Below are 14,084 nucleotides of genomic sequence, written 5' to 3'. Positions count from 1 at the left end.
AAGCTGAGGCACAGTGGCAGCATTTGCAAAGGGCTCTGCATGGAGTTATAGAGCTTCATCAAGGAGAACTGTGCAGTGACTATTCTGTCACCAGACTGTATAGGATATAGAAGCTTAAGGAGATTGTGCAGTTGCCCTCTGGTCCTGCTAGATTATGTCAGTTCCACTCACCAATTACAATGGAAAAAGCAAATATTACCAAAATGATAATAGACTGGTAGTGCTGACTTGCTTCAGTTGTTTGCTTAATTTCTGCCAATCCATGCTTTTATCTGAATATTCATTTGGGTTTTTGCTGCTGTTGTTTATTTATATGCATTTACAGTTCTATTCTCCTCCCTGTTTTCTTATGAAGATTTTGTTTTCATTTTTGCTAACTTCCCTCAGGTCTTTAGTGTTCTGAGGTCTGCTGCTCTTAAAGCAGTTTTGCTTCTCTCAGCATCCTCGGGGCCTTTTCTTCCTTTGCTCCTTCTGCTTCAGTTACATTTTTTATATCCCCTTTTCATGTTGTTTTCTCTTTCCACTTAGGTTTTTAGCCTGAAGCAATAATGGAAACACTTTTCGCTTTACACTGTCTTTTCTTATCTTGGGAGAAAAGAAAATATCTCTTTCTATAAATATGAATAGGATCTGCAAAGAAAAAAGTGCATACATCAAAGCATTCAGGCAATTAATGCAAGAGAACTGTGTGTCAGTGGTCAGGAAGCTGAGTAAATAGTGCATGCTTTGGACATCTTCAGTAGCTTTGAAACAAAGTGATAATACTGAATGATGGGAGAGATCACTTAACTTTGAGGATATGCTGAATCTCCTTTCTTAATGATAGTAACATAGCCTTGTCATTCAAAAGAGACATTTGTTTTTGTTCATGTTATATATTTTTGACACATGCTCTATGGTTTAAAATAATGTTTTAAAGAAGTATGTTTAGAATGGGTATGCTAAAAGCAAAATTATATAACAAGAATTTTATTTAATTGGGTTATTTTTGTGTCATGAGTAAAGCATGTAAGTTTAATCTACAGTAAACACAATCAATTTTCCATTTTGCTAAGCCTCCTTTTTGACTTACCGGATTTCATGTGATTGGCTACAATGCATTCAAAGTGCTTGAAGAGAATCATAGGTAATAAAAGCTGAACATTACGTGGCTGGCATTTAAATGTGCAACTTTTCTGAATTCAAACTCACTAAACAGAAATGTTGGGAGACAGTCATAGACTTCAGCAACTGGATTTGGATATTCATTGTTTATTTTCAGTATGTTTACTACCATACTACCAGCTAGGCTGATAGCCAGTACAATATAATGCTTTGTCCACACTGAGTAATGGCTAAAAAATGAAGGAAAACTTTTATTCTTGTTGCACAAATTCTTTTTTTTTTTGTTTTTGTTTTTTTGTTTTTGTTTTTTTGACAGGTGCAGTGAACTTTATTGATGGTACTCAAGAGAGCAGGGCTCCCTAAGCCCCTTCATTCTGGGGGTCTGGGATGGAAACTGTGAGGGAGATTAGTGTCGGGGGTTGTTGGACAGGGACTGCTCAGCAGCCAGGGCCTCTCTCTTGCTCATGTCCTTGCTGGGGGTGGATGGTCCAGGATGGGCTCTTACTCCTTGGAGGCCATGTAGGCCATGAGGTCCACCACCCTGTTGCTGTAGCCAAATTCATTGTCATACCAGGAAATGAGCTTTACGAAGTTGTCATTGAGAGCGATGCCAGCCCGTCAAAGGTGGAAGAGTGGGAGTCACTGTTGAAGTCGCAGGAGACAACCTGGTCCTCGGTGTATCCCAGGATGCCCTTCAGTGGGCCCTCGGATGCCTGCTTCACCACCTTCTTGATTTCGTCATACTTGGCAGCTTTCTCCAGGCAGCATGTCAGATCCACGACGGACACATTGGGGGTAGGAACGCGGAAGGCCATGCCAGTGAGCTTCCCGTTCAGCTCTGGGATGACCTTGCCCACAGCTTTGGCAGCACCAGTGGATGCAGGGATGATGTTCTGGGCAGCCCCACGTCCATCACGCCACAGCTTCCCGGAGGTGCCATCCACAGTCTTCTGGGTGGCAGTGATGGCATGGACTGTGGTCATGAGTCCTTCCACAATGCCAAAGTTGTCATGGATGACCTTGGCCAAGGGGGCTAAGCAATTGGTAGTGAAGGAAGCGTTGCTGACAATCTTGAGGGAGTTGTCATATTTCTCATGGTTCACACCCATCACAAACATGGGGGCATCAGCAGAAGGGGCGGAGATGATGACCCTCTTGGCCCCACCCTTCAAGTGGGCCCCAGCCTTCTCCATGGTGGTGAAGACACCAGTAGATTCCACAACATACTCGGCACCAGCATCACCCCATTTGATGTTGGCGGGATCTCGCTCCTGGAAGATGGTGATAGCCTTCACGTTGATGACAAGCTTCCCATTCTCAGCCTTGACTGTGCCCTTGAACTTGCCGTGGGTGGAGTCATACTGGAACATATAGACCATGTAGTTGAGGTCAATGAAGGGGTCATTGATGGCAACAATGTCCACTTTGCCAGAATTGATGGCAGCCCTGATAACCAGGCGTCCAATATGGCCAAATCCGTTCACTCTGACCTTCACCATTGTGTCTCAGAAACGAGGCTGGCAATGCACGAAAAGATGCGGCTGTCTCTAGAACAGGGAGGAGCAGAGAGCCGTTGCACAAATTCTTTAAAGAAGTGGGAATCTTCTTAGGGCAATTATAAGTGTTTTTTTTTTTTTCATGGAGATTGTCAAATTGCTATCAAGAAAAGGATTTCCCATGTTTTGGAATGCATGCTAATTCTATAAATGTTATGAGCCCTCTGGCAGCATTTCACATAGTTGTGACAATTCCTTTAAGATATATACAATTCTAACTCCTTCTGTATGAGGTCCCAATGACATACCAAAGGCACTTTCACCAAAGTTTAATCTGGAGTGTGATGGGGATGTCCTTCTGTATGCTGTGAATATGTTTCTCTTACTGGTTGATGAATAAAGCTGTTTTGGCCAATGGACATGCAGGATGTAGCAGGCAAGAAGTATAGATGGGGTTATAAGACTAGGAGAATCCTGAGAAGAGGAACACAGAGGTTGAGTGGCCAGAGAGATACATGTAGTGGCTGAGGAAGAAAGGAGCCTGGGCATCACTGGTAAGCCAAGACTAATAGAAATGGGTTAATAACTAAGAGAGAGTTAGCCAATAAGAAGCTTGAACCATAGGGCAAACCGTTTATAATTAATATAAGGCTCTGTGTATTTATTTGGGACAAATGCTGTGGAACTGGGAAAGACAAAAACCTTCATCCACAGGAGTGATGTATCCCTGCATTTATTGGGCATACATACAGAGAATGGGTGAACAATTACAAAAGGGCAAGTGACTTCAATGCTGATGCACTGGAAAGACTTCATTCTAACAGTCATATAGATAGATAACACTTTCAATTAGCCTCCCAGCTTATATTCTCTAGCACCTTCCAAGACCCTCCTATTTCCTTATTCTATGAATGAGTGTCAACAGTCAAAAAGAAGTGTGGTAGGATCTTTTTTGTTTGTTTGTTTTAACTTTCTCTTTTTTATTTATTCTTTGTGTCTTTTACACCATAGATATTGATCACATTCAATTCCTTGTTTCTATTTATCCACCCTCTTTCCTTGATCCTCCCCCAGCTAAAATAAAATTTAACAGAAAATGGGAAAAGAGAAAAAAAAATAACCTCAGAAAACAGTTGGTCATGGAAGCTGGAGTGTGACACAGTGAGTCATGCAGTAAACACTTTTGTCCATGAATCTTTACTTCCAAGTGGTCATTAAAGAGTCACCTCCTGTGGCAGGTGGAAGAGCTGGCTCTAAGGTCATAAGAGCAGGAAAACTGTCCCTGCACCTCACCAGCTGCAGCACTCCAGAGAGCAGACTCTGAACATTATGTGGGCAATACACTAGAGATGGCCCTGATGGTGTAGGTGTGGGAGAGCTGACTCTGAGGATGTGCTACTGCTCATCACTGCTAAGGGAGAACAAGTCTGGGCAGTTCTGGAGAACTCATACTGGTGGTGAGGATGGGAAAGAACTGGCCGATGGTCAGTCCTGAAACTACTCAGGCCCAGAACCAGGGTGTGGTAGGATCTTGCAAGCAGCTGGCCAAAAGAAGGACCATATTTTACAACAGAGCATTCATCATGCATAGGTAGATATCTGGTTAACTATAATCCTCATAGGACTAAAAGTAGTATTTTCAGTGTATAATCTGACTGGGGTTGTCTGATATTAATTAAGGAAAAGGGTACAAATAAAGAGAATTGTTTGAGTAGATCTTTCAAAGCATGGAGAGCCTGGTCAGTTTATGACAGAGAATAGGAAAGTGGGTGCTAATGAAAACATTGGGATCATTATCAATTTCTCATATGAGTAGTTAAAATCCATAACTTGCTTATTAGTTACTTTTGAATTTTTTGTGAGTAAAATATTTGGCAGAAGCAATTTAAAAGGGCAAAGATATATTTTATCTCATGATGTAAAGGGATTGCAGTTCATTGTAGGGGAAAGCATGGTGGTAGGCACACCTCTACTGTGGTGGCATATGTATGAGGGAAAACTGTTCATATAGCTTCAGACTGGGAAAAGATACAAGGCAGGGGTGAGACAGATTTTAAGGCCCTCCTTCTGTAACCTACTTTGGTCAGGCAGATGCCACTTCCAAAGGGTTCCAGAATCTTTAAATACGTTGGGGACCAAGTGTTAAATATGCCAGCCCATAGGACATATTTTAAGTTCATATGTAACATTCTGTTCCTCATCCTTAAGGGAAATGGGCATCTCATAATACAAAGTAAATGTAGTACAACCTCAAAAGTTCTCATAATTTTAACAACTGAACACTGCTTGTAAGTCTGACAATGTTGAAAGTTTCTTCTAAAACTAGGTATTCTTTTAGCTGTGAGCTACTGTGGAAAAAAAGGCACATGCCTACAACATACAATGACAAGGGTGTACATTCCCATTCCAAAATTCAGGGATGGAAGGATAGCAAGTACAACCTGGGTCAAAGCAAGACTGAAGCTCACTGGAGCAGACAAAATCACGTGTGGTAGCTTATTGTGAACTCCAGTGGACTCTGATAAACCTACCCCATGGCCAGGGTACCTGCAACCCTAACTATGTATGTGCTCTCTCTTGGGCTGGTTTCCCTTGATGACTGAATTTTCCTCAAATATTTTGTGTTCCTGACAACTCAAGCATCCTACAATCTCCTATCCAAGTTATGATTCACAGTCAGATCCTTGCAAATAGCCTACTTGGGGAATGTTTGAACAGAATCTTATACCTTAACTGTCCTCGGAGGCTTGCGTTTGGAACCTTGAAATTATCCTCCATAACGCTACAACTCTTTCACTTGTATTTAAAACTATTTCTTAGAGCAATACAATTATCAACAGCATCACTGTTTTAAAAGCTATAAGCAAGTTCAGGCTCTTAATAGGTATTCTATATTTCCCTGAAATGAGTAACTTAATTTGTTCTTTTACAAACTTTGGAGGATTGCTCCATAGTACTGGAGAATATGTAATCTGTGCACATCTGGCTATCATTTTTATATTTTCATTTTCATTTTGAGGTTGTGGCATAGATTGAATACATTTGTACATTTATTATCTATTTACATTGTTTTTGAAAATATTTATGTACTTGAATTCTATTGTTATAGTGTTGTTGTACCTTCCCTTGAAATTTCAAAAAGGTGTCTGGCACATTTTTCCTTTAACATCTCATTTAACTGAGAGAGAGAGAGAGAACGAGAGAGAGAGAGAGAAAGAGAGAGAGAGAATGTGTGTGTGTGTGTGTGTGTGTGTTCTCATTTTATGGACAGAGAACAATGTGTGTTTCCTTGCTTAGCATCTATCCATCTTGTATTTTGAGATAGCATCTCTTACTGGCCAAGAGTTTGTTCCTTCAGTTAGCATGGCTTTCCAGGCAATTTCAGAGGTTTACCAATCTCCACCTTCCCTGAATGGCATGTGCGTGGATATTTATGTGGGTTCAGGTTGCAGAACTCATGTTCTCATATTTGTGTGGCAAGCATTTTAGAACTTAGCTATGAACTCAGGTGATTTTTTTTTAAGAATTCATACTTATGGGACCAACCTAGGCCCTCTGCATCTGGTTGACAGTTATGCATTTTGGTCTTTTGAGGGGACCCTAGCAGTGGGACCGGAACTTATCCCTGATTCATAAGATAGCTCTTTGGAATCTGTTCCCTAGGATGAGATGCCTTGTTTAGCCTTGATTTTTTTTTGGGGGGGTAGGGGAGGAACTTGGTCCTGCCTCAAATTTATATGCTATGCTTTGTTGATTACCATGGTAGGCCTTACCCCATCTGAATGGAGACAGAGGAGGAGTGGCTGGGCAGTAGAATGGAGGAAGGGTAGGGAATGGGAGTAGAAGAGGGAGGAAAAAAATGTGGTTGGTATGTAATATAAATAAAAATGATGAAAAAAAGAATTCTTATTTATAGGGCTAAAGGAATAGTTTATAGGCATGTGCTACTCTTACAGAGGACCGAGTTTTGGTTCCAATACACACACTGACTCATGATCATCTTTAACTTCGATTCCAGAGGATATGATGCCATCTTCTGATACCAGAAATCCATGCGGCACACCTACTTACAAGCAGGCAAACACTCATACACATATAAGAAAAATAAATGAATAAATCTTTAAAAATATTCTGACTTATATGACTGAAAATTTTGAGTAGAACTTATCTATCCAAATGACTCTAAACATTTTTATATTTTATTTTTCTTAAGTTATTTTCATACAATATATTTTGATCATTTGTTTTTCCTCTTCTAATTCTTCTCAGATCCTCCATACCACACTACCCACCTAACTTTATGTTAACTCTCTTTAAAAAAACACAAAACACAAAACAAAACACAAAGATGAAATCAAAACAAAAGAACTAATAAGACAAAAGTTCTAAAATGAAATAAAGTGAAACAAAAAGTGCACACATTGTCTTCATACCAGAGATGCAGAGATGTTTCAGTATACATAAATTGCTAAATGTAATCCCTATATAAACAAACTGAAAGACAAAAATCACATGATAATCTTATTAGGTTCAGAAAAGGCCTTTGCAAAACCCAATGCTGAAGAAAAGCAAGAGATGATAAGATTTCTATACATAAAAGATTCTAAAGACTCCACCAGGGAACTTTTTACAGATTATAAACACTTTCTACAACATAGTAGTATATAAAATTAATGCAAAAAATCATTAACCTTTCTATATCAGTTAACAAATGGGCTGAGAAAGAAATTAGAGAAACAATACCTTTTACCATAGTCTAAAAAAATATCCTGGGATAACTAAAACGAAATAAGTGAAACACTTGTTGTAAAAACAACCAACACAAAACAAACAAACAAACAAACAAAAATACTTTAAGACATTGAAGACTGAAATTGAGTAATATATCTGGAACATAGTTACTAGAGCTATCACTATTTCATTTCAAGTTATACTACAAAGCTATATAGTAATAAAAGCAGCATGGTATTGGTATAAACACAGGCACATTTCTAATAGAATTGAGTTAAAGACTTAGACATAATTCCACACACTTATGGAATCTGATTTTTGACAAAGAAGTCAAATATACACAGTGGGAAAAAGAAACAAAACAGCTTCTTCAACATGTTGGTCAAATTGCATGGCTGCATATAGAAAAATAAAAATAAACCCACAATTATCACCCTGCACAAAACTCAACTCAAATGGATCAAGGGCTTCAACATAAGTCCAGAGGCTCTGAGTCTGATAGTGAAGAAAGTAGGGAATAGTCTTGAACTCATTGGCACAGGAAAGGACCCTGTGATCAGGATGCTAAAAACAGCACTAAGACCAACACAAATAAATGGAACTTCATGAAATAAAAAAAGGTTCTGTAAGGCAACATACAATGTCATTTGAGCTAATTGGTAGCCTACAGAATGGGAAAGGTTCTTCAGAAAATATACACCTGGTAGAGGTTTACTATCCAGAATATAGAAAGAACAAAAAGAAAAAAGAAAAAAAAAACAAACAAAAAACAACCTGAACATCAAGAAAACAAATAACCCAATTAAAAATGAAGTGTAAAATTACTTTAAGTAGAGAGTTCTCAAAAGATAGAACAAAAATGACTACGAAACATTTAGAAGTTGAACATCCTCAGCCATCAGGGAAATGCAAATTAAAATTATCTTTCAATTTAATCATCTTAGAGCAGTCACAAAGGCTGATATCAGTAACAAATGGCTCATGCTTGTGAGGGTGTGATGCATGGGGAATGCTGCTCATTGCTGGTGGAAGTGCAACCTAGTGGAGTTACTGTGGAAATCAGTGTGTTGGTTCCTCAGGAAGCCGAGACCCAAAACATTTTGAAAATGCTCACTTATATATGGCCCATGAGGCTGATGTCAAGGACAAACAAAAACAGCTTTTTCAATCATATCCTCTGACAATTCCCAAGCTTGGCCCTTCTTCTAAATAATTGCTGGTGAATTACTGTACTCACTGTGAAAAGTAGTTATTCTGTGCCTCGTGTTTGGAGATATTAATGAGTACTTTGGTCACTTTCAGATTCAAATGAACTTAAACACTCCCCTGATCTATTTTTTTCCTGTTTTTCAGCTCTGCCACACAATCCTGTTTGTACTCTGATAGGCAGGTGCAAACTGAAGCTAACGCCAGGCATCTGCCATTGCATGTCGATCATCCTCCCACCTAAAGATATATTGCTCACCACCACAATGAATCAGGAAAGAGCTTTAAATAAAAATTTCTTAGTTTTAGCTTTGACAATACTTTCCCCACTGTATTAGTCAGAGTTCTCTAGAGTAGCAAAACTTACAGAATGATTCTCTTGCTATCTATGTAGGAAGGGAATTTATTAAAATGCCTTAGAGGCTATGGTCCAACTAACACAACAGTGGCTGACTATAAACAGAAAGTTCAAAAGCCCAGAAGTTTCTCAGTCAACAATACTGTACATTTTAGATGGTCTTCAGTAGATGCTGGGCTCCCACAAACATAGGCTATAATGACAGCAAAGGGATGGGCTTGTGAGCTAGGTGGGAGCAAGCAGGCAAAGAGGAAAAGCTTCCTGTGTTCATGTCCTTATGTAGACTTTCAGCAACAAGTTGTGGCCCAGTTTACAGGAATGTCTTTCCACCTGAAGATCTAGATTAAAGGCACTAGTCTTCTTGACTCAAAGATCAGGATTGTAAGTGATTTATCTACTCAAACCCAACACTTCACAAGTATGCCCTCCATTTCTGGATCAAAGTTCATTCCAGATGTAATCAAGTTGACAACCAAGAATAGCAATCACACCCATTTAAATCAAGCAATTTTCAGTACCCAGAGGGATTGTTACACCTATCCCATTATCCTCTACAAAGAAGGAGTGAGACTACATTTATGGGTTCCAAAGTGTTTCATAATTCACCATCTTAAGTAAGCCACTGATCAATCAGGGCTGCAGGACAAGGATTCAGGAGCCATGCTTCTCCTGACAGCCCTGAGAAGGGACAGAATTAGGGTTTATAAGCATAAAATTCACAAATATTTGTTAGCAAGTTACAGTTACAGTTTTCACCAATCAGGATTTAGAGATTAGGGGCATCCTTGAATGTTCCATTATTGACAATCAACATACAATGCAAGCTTTCTAGTCCAACCAATCAGATTCATTTGTTCTTTCCATTGTTCAGAATAAACAGGCTGTCTCTAAAGAAGTAAAAATGCATAATAATGATTTTGATGGTTTAGGGAAGAGGTTGATCAGCCATTGGAAAGTTCTCAGCTTCCCTAGGGCTTGGAACCAGAACTATTTTACCTTGTAGGTAAAATGGAGTATGAGTCAAAATGGCAGTACTCAGACCAAGGTGTTTTTGCCTATTCCCTTCAAGATGGTGCTTCTTGATTACTAGGATTTTCTGAGCTTATATGCCCTCAACTTGGGTATGCATAAATCTTTGACCTTGAATAAAAGACTTTTCCTAGTGAATTTGCTTTAGTGACACCTTTCCAGAGACATTTAAATTGTGTTTTCAAATGGCAGGTACATGTGTCTGATGTCAAAGCCTCTGTACTTGGAATCCCTTAGAATCTCTGGATCAAATGGAAATGGTGATCCAGAAAGCTACCTGAGCACAAAGAACAGCAAGTTCATCACCTTTGATGGTGCACATATTCCTAAATCTCTTATTTTCAGTTTCACTGTTTAGTAGATGGTGATAAGGGTTTCTTGAGTCTAGTCTGTTTGACTTTCTGACTTATTTTTATTTCTCTTACCCTAGAATATTACTTCCCTTGATATTTTACCCTGTATCAACAATGAACATCAATCAAGAATCCAGTCTTTTCTTTTCTGAACTATACTAGCACATAAAAATTTTTCTTAAAATATGTAAAGAACAAAGATAGACTGGGGATATAGTTCAGTGGTACAGCACTTACCTAGTATGTGCTATGTCTTGGGATTGATATTTAGCACTACAATTACAAAAAGAAAAGAAAAACAACATGAGAGAGAGAGAAAGAGAGAAAAAGAGAGAGGAAAGATAACTATTTTAACATGTGGGATGTAATATTTATCTAGGCAGTGGAGTTACTGTGATAGATACAGTCATATATGAGGGAGTAGCTACTAGTTTTGGATTAAATCAATATATATTTTATAATATTGGAAATTTTATTTAAGTACAGGGCCAACAGTTTTGATTGACACATTTGATGGAAATTGGAAGTACAGATTAAACCTCAAAATGGAGAACAGAGCAGTGACATGATAAAACAGCCAAGACACCTGTTCTGAATTAGAAATAAAGTGGTAGTTAGATTATTAGGTATGTTGCTTTGTAACCAAATGGACAGAAGAAGTCTTTTTTTAAAAGACACTCTCATCTATCAGATTATTAAAACAACAGACACCAAAGAAATGGTATTTCCTCCCAGGAATTTTCTGGGAGGAAATTTTATGTTGGAAGAAGGAAAAGGTATCAATCAGGGAAGAATTTATCTCCTGGAAGGAGATTTCAAACAGCTGTCACAGGGGCACCATCACTGTGCGGAGACACCAGAACTAAAGTAACTTGGGGAAGAAATGGTTTCCTTCACTCACATTTCCATAAACAGTTCATTGTCAAAACAGTGAGGGCAATAAATCAAGTAGGGCAGGATCCTGGAGGCAGGAGCTGATGCAGAGGACACAGAGAAGTAGCTGCTTACTGGCCTGCTTCCTATGATTTGCTCAACCTGGTTTCTTATAGAAACCAGGACCACCAGCCCAGAAATAGCACCATCCATGATGAGTTGGGCCCTCCCTCATTAATAATTAAGAAAATGCCTTTAGGTTAGTGTAGAGACCCATATTATGAAGGCATTTTCTTAAAACTATAGCTTCCTCCTTTCTGACAACTCTAGCTTGTGTCAATAAACTAGACTATGATATAAAACTAGCCAGAACAAGCTCTACCAACTTACAGGACAAGACTGAAGAACAAGGTTTTGTCAGAGGTCAGAGGGACAACATCTCGATTGGGACTGCTTGAATGTGCAAATCTTTGGGCCTCTGTTTAAATTTGAATCTCACATCAGGACCCCAAACCTGTACTCTATCTCTCCTTGTTTCTCTTCCTAATGTGGCCACATTGAGTAGATGTCATTTTTTTTCTACTGTCTACCTTTAATTTGGATCTTCTGATTGGCTTATTGAGGATGAGTAGCCATACACCCTCACTTGGGGAACAGGTTGTGACCCCATGCCAGTTCCCCTTTTTTAAATAACATTTTAAATAACTTCTTTGTTAATAAAATTGCACTGAAGAGATGTCTTTAAACATAGAAGTGAGACATGTACATCATTTGGTTGTATCAAGCTTGGAGATTTAGCAACAGACAGTGAGGTCTCAAGCACTAAAGCTGTTAACCTTATTTTAGGCTTGGCAGCAAGTATGGTTAGCTGGGGATAAAACATGTTACATTTTAGGTTCATGGAAAATATTAAAATTTTACCAAACAACATTTAAAAAGTAAATTTCTGATTATGTTAAGCATGCAAGTCACAGTAAATGCATCTTGCTGTTTGGCTATACATTGTTTTTATACCCTGATAGGAAATTTTTCATTGGGATTAAAGTAATTAGGAAAAAATCAACTCATATTCCTAATGAATTATGCATTGAGGTGTTGGAAGTTGAGACTGGGAGAGGCTATAGCCCTGTGCTCAGCTCAACCCATTGTTTGTCCTTTTTCATGTATTTCTCAATAACAACAACAACAACAAAAGCAAACAATAAAAAACTTTTACAGGAGAAAGTTTTAAGCAATACAACACAAGATTTGAATTTTTAGATTGTGTCTGGAGTGAGGTAGATTTAATCCACAGTGAGAATTGAGCTTCAAGACCTTTGAATTCATTAACATAAGGGAATTCTGATGTCAGACAGCCCTACTCTCATCAGTTTGGATGTCTATCTCCTTGATGCTATTAGCCTTGATCAATTATGAAAGGTTAAAACTATTTCTTTTCAGTTGCTTCTAACAGTAAAAGTCACTGCTTGCAAAAAATCCTTGAAATTAGGCTCTCCAGTTTAACCAGTCTCCATACAATCAAAAAACTTTGATAATTAATCTATGAAAGGAGGTACCATGTTTAAGAGCATGGTTTAATTATTTTTAAGTTTTTTTTAATTGAATGATAGAGTGATTTTTATTGATGTTTATCACGGAATCATGTATTTATCAAACTCTATGTTGCCTGTTCTTTCTCCCCAATTTTTCAGAACTGTCACAGTCAGTGTTCTATTGCTGAGACACCACGATCATGGCAACTTTTACAAGACAAAAAGTATTTAATTGAAGTTTTAGAGGTTTAGTCCATCATCATCATAGGGGAATGCACAGCGGCAGGCAGGCAGACATGGTGCTAGAGAAGTATCAGAGGGTTGTATATCCTGATCTCTGTGCAGCAGGAACAGAGAGCCGCTGGTCTTGCAATAGGCTTTTTGAAATCTCAAATCCTAACCCCAGTGACACACTTCATCCAACAAGATCACACCTCCTAATCTTTTCAAACAGTGCCAATTTCTGGTGACCAAGTATTCAAATCTATGGTCCTATGGGGGACAATCTCATTCAAACCACAATTAGTATCAACCAAATATCACAAAATTATGTTTTCATCTTCACTTTGCTACCCTACCCTACATACCCACTTGGTATACTTCACTGTGGACCTCTAGGGTTGGTAAGGACAGTCTGGGGGTCAGAGTCTCCCTATGTCCTATGGCAAAGGTCTCAACATCCGGGAACAGAGCAAGTACATGATGCCTTGTTCTTTCTCCTCTGCTACTCTAACTCAGATGTACCAAAAATTTTCTATTTTGAGGTTTTCTATTTGACAGAAACTTAGTGCAATCAATTCTTTTGCCATTCTTACCACTTTTGCTCCCAGAGGGGCAGTATGGGTCAAGGGGAAGAAAGAGTACAAACCTGGTAGATTCTATCCTTGTCACAGCATCTATAACAGATTTCATTACTGATATTTTAGGCTGACTTACCTATATAATTTTGGTATTAGTTTTTCCCAGCTGGATTTCTAATGTTCCATGAAATAAACTTTAGAGTATTGTGTGTAGGCAGTTCATGGGTGATGGATGTGGGTTGGGCCTTAGCTAGAAGCCACAGGCTCTGATGCTTTCCATACAGAGGCTTTTTACATCTCTTTCCACAGAACATAGCATGTTCTTTCTCTACCATGCATTGAAAAGAAGGCTTCTCCACCCTGGTGGGTGAGCAAATGATTTTTTTTTTTGTAACTTTCACATGCCTGTTGCAGTAGAGAATAGAAGAGCAAGGGCTGCTGTCTCTTTGCTTAAAAACAGCCTGAGAACCCTATACAAATGAGAGAAAAAAATAAAGGAGTTACTAAGAAAACAAAAGAAGCCCCAGGGGACAAGGCTTGTCCTGAGATGGAGAAGTACAGCTCACAACAGCTTACAGAAGGTGGGAGAGGCACAGGTTAAA

General features: G+C 38.8%; 1 pseudogene; it reads right to left on the bottom strand.

Annotated features, from left to right (window-relative positions):
• Positions 1-1,491: 1,491 nt before the first annotated feature.
• The window catches only part of LOC127214808 (glyceraldehyde-3-phosphate dehydrogenase-like), a 982,025-nt pseudogene continuing 969,432 nt past the window's right edge, over positions 1,492-14,084 (bottom strand).

This window comes from Phodopus roborovskii, unplaced genomic scaffold (genome assembly GCF_943737965.1).
Source record: "Phodopus roborovskii unplaced genomic scaffold, PHOROB, whole genome shotgun sequence".
In the NCBI taxonomy this organism is placed as follows: domain Eukaryota; kingdom Metazoa; phylum Chordata; class Mammalia; order Rodentia; family Cricetidae; genus Phodopus; species Phodopus roborovskii.
This window is presented reverse-complemented; position numbering and strand designations above follow the sequence as displayed.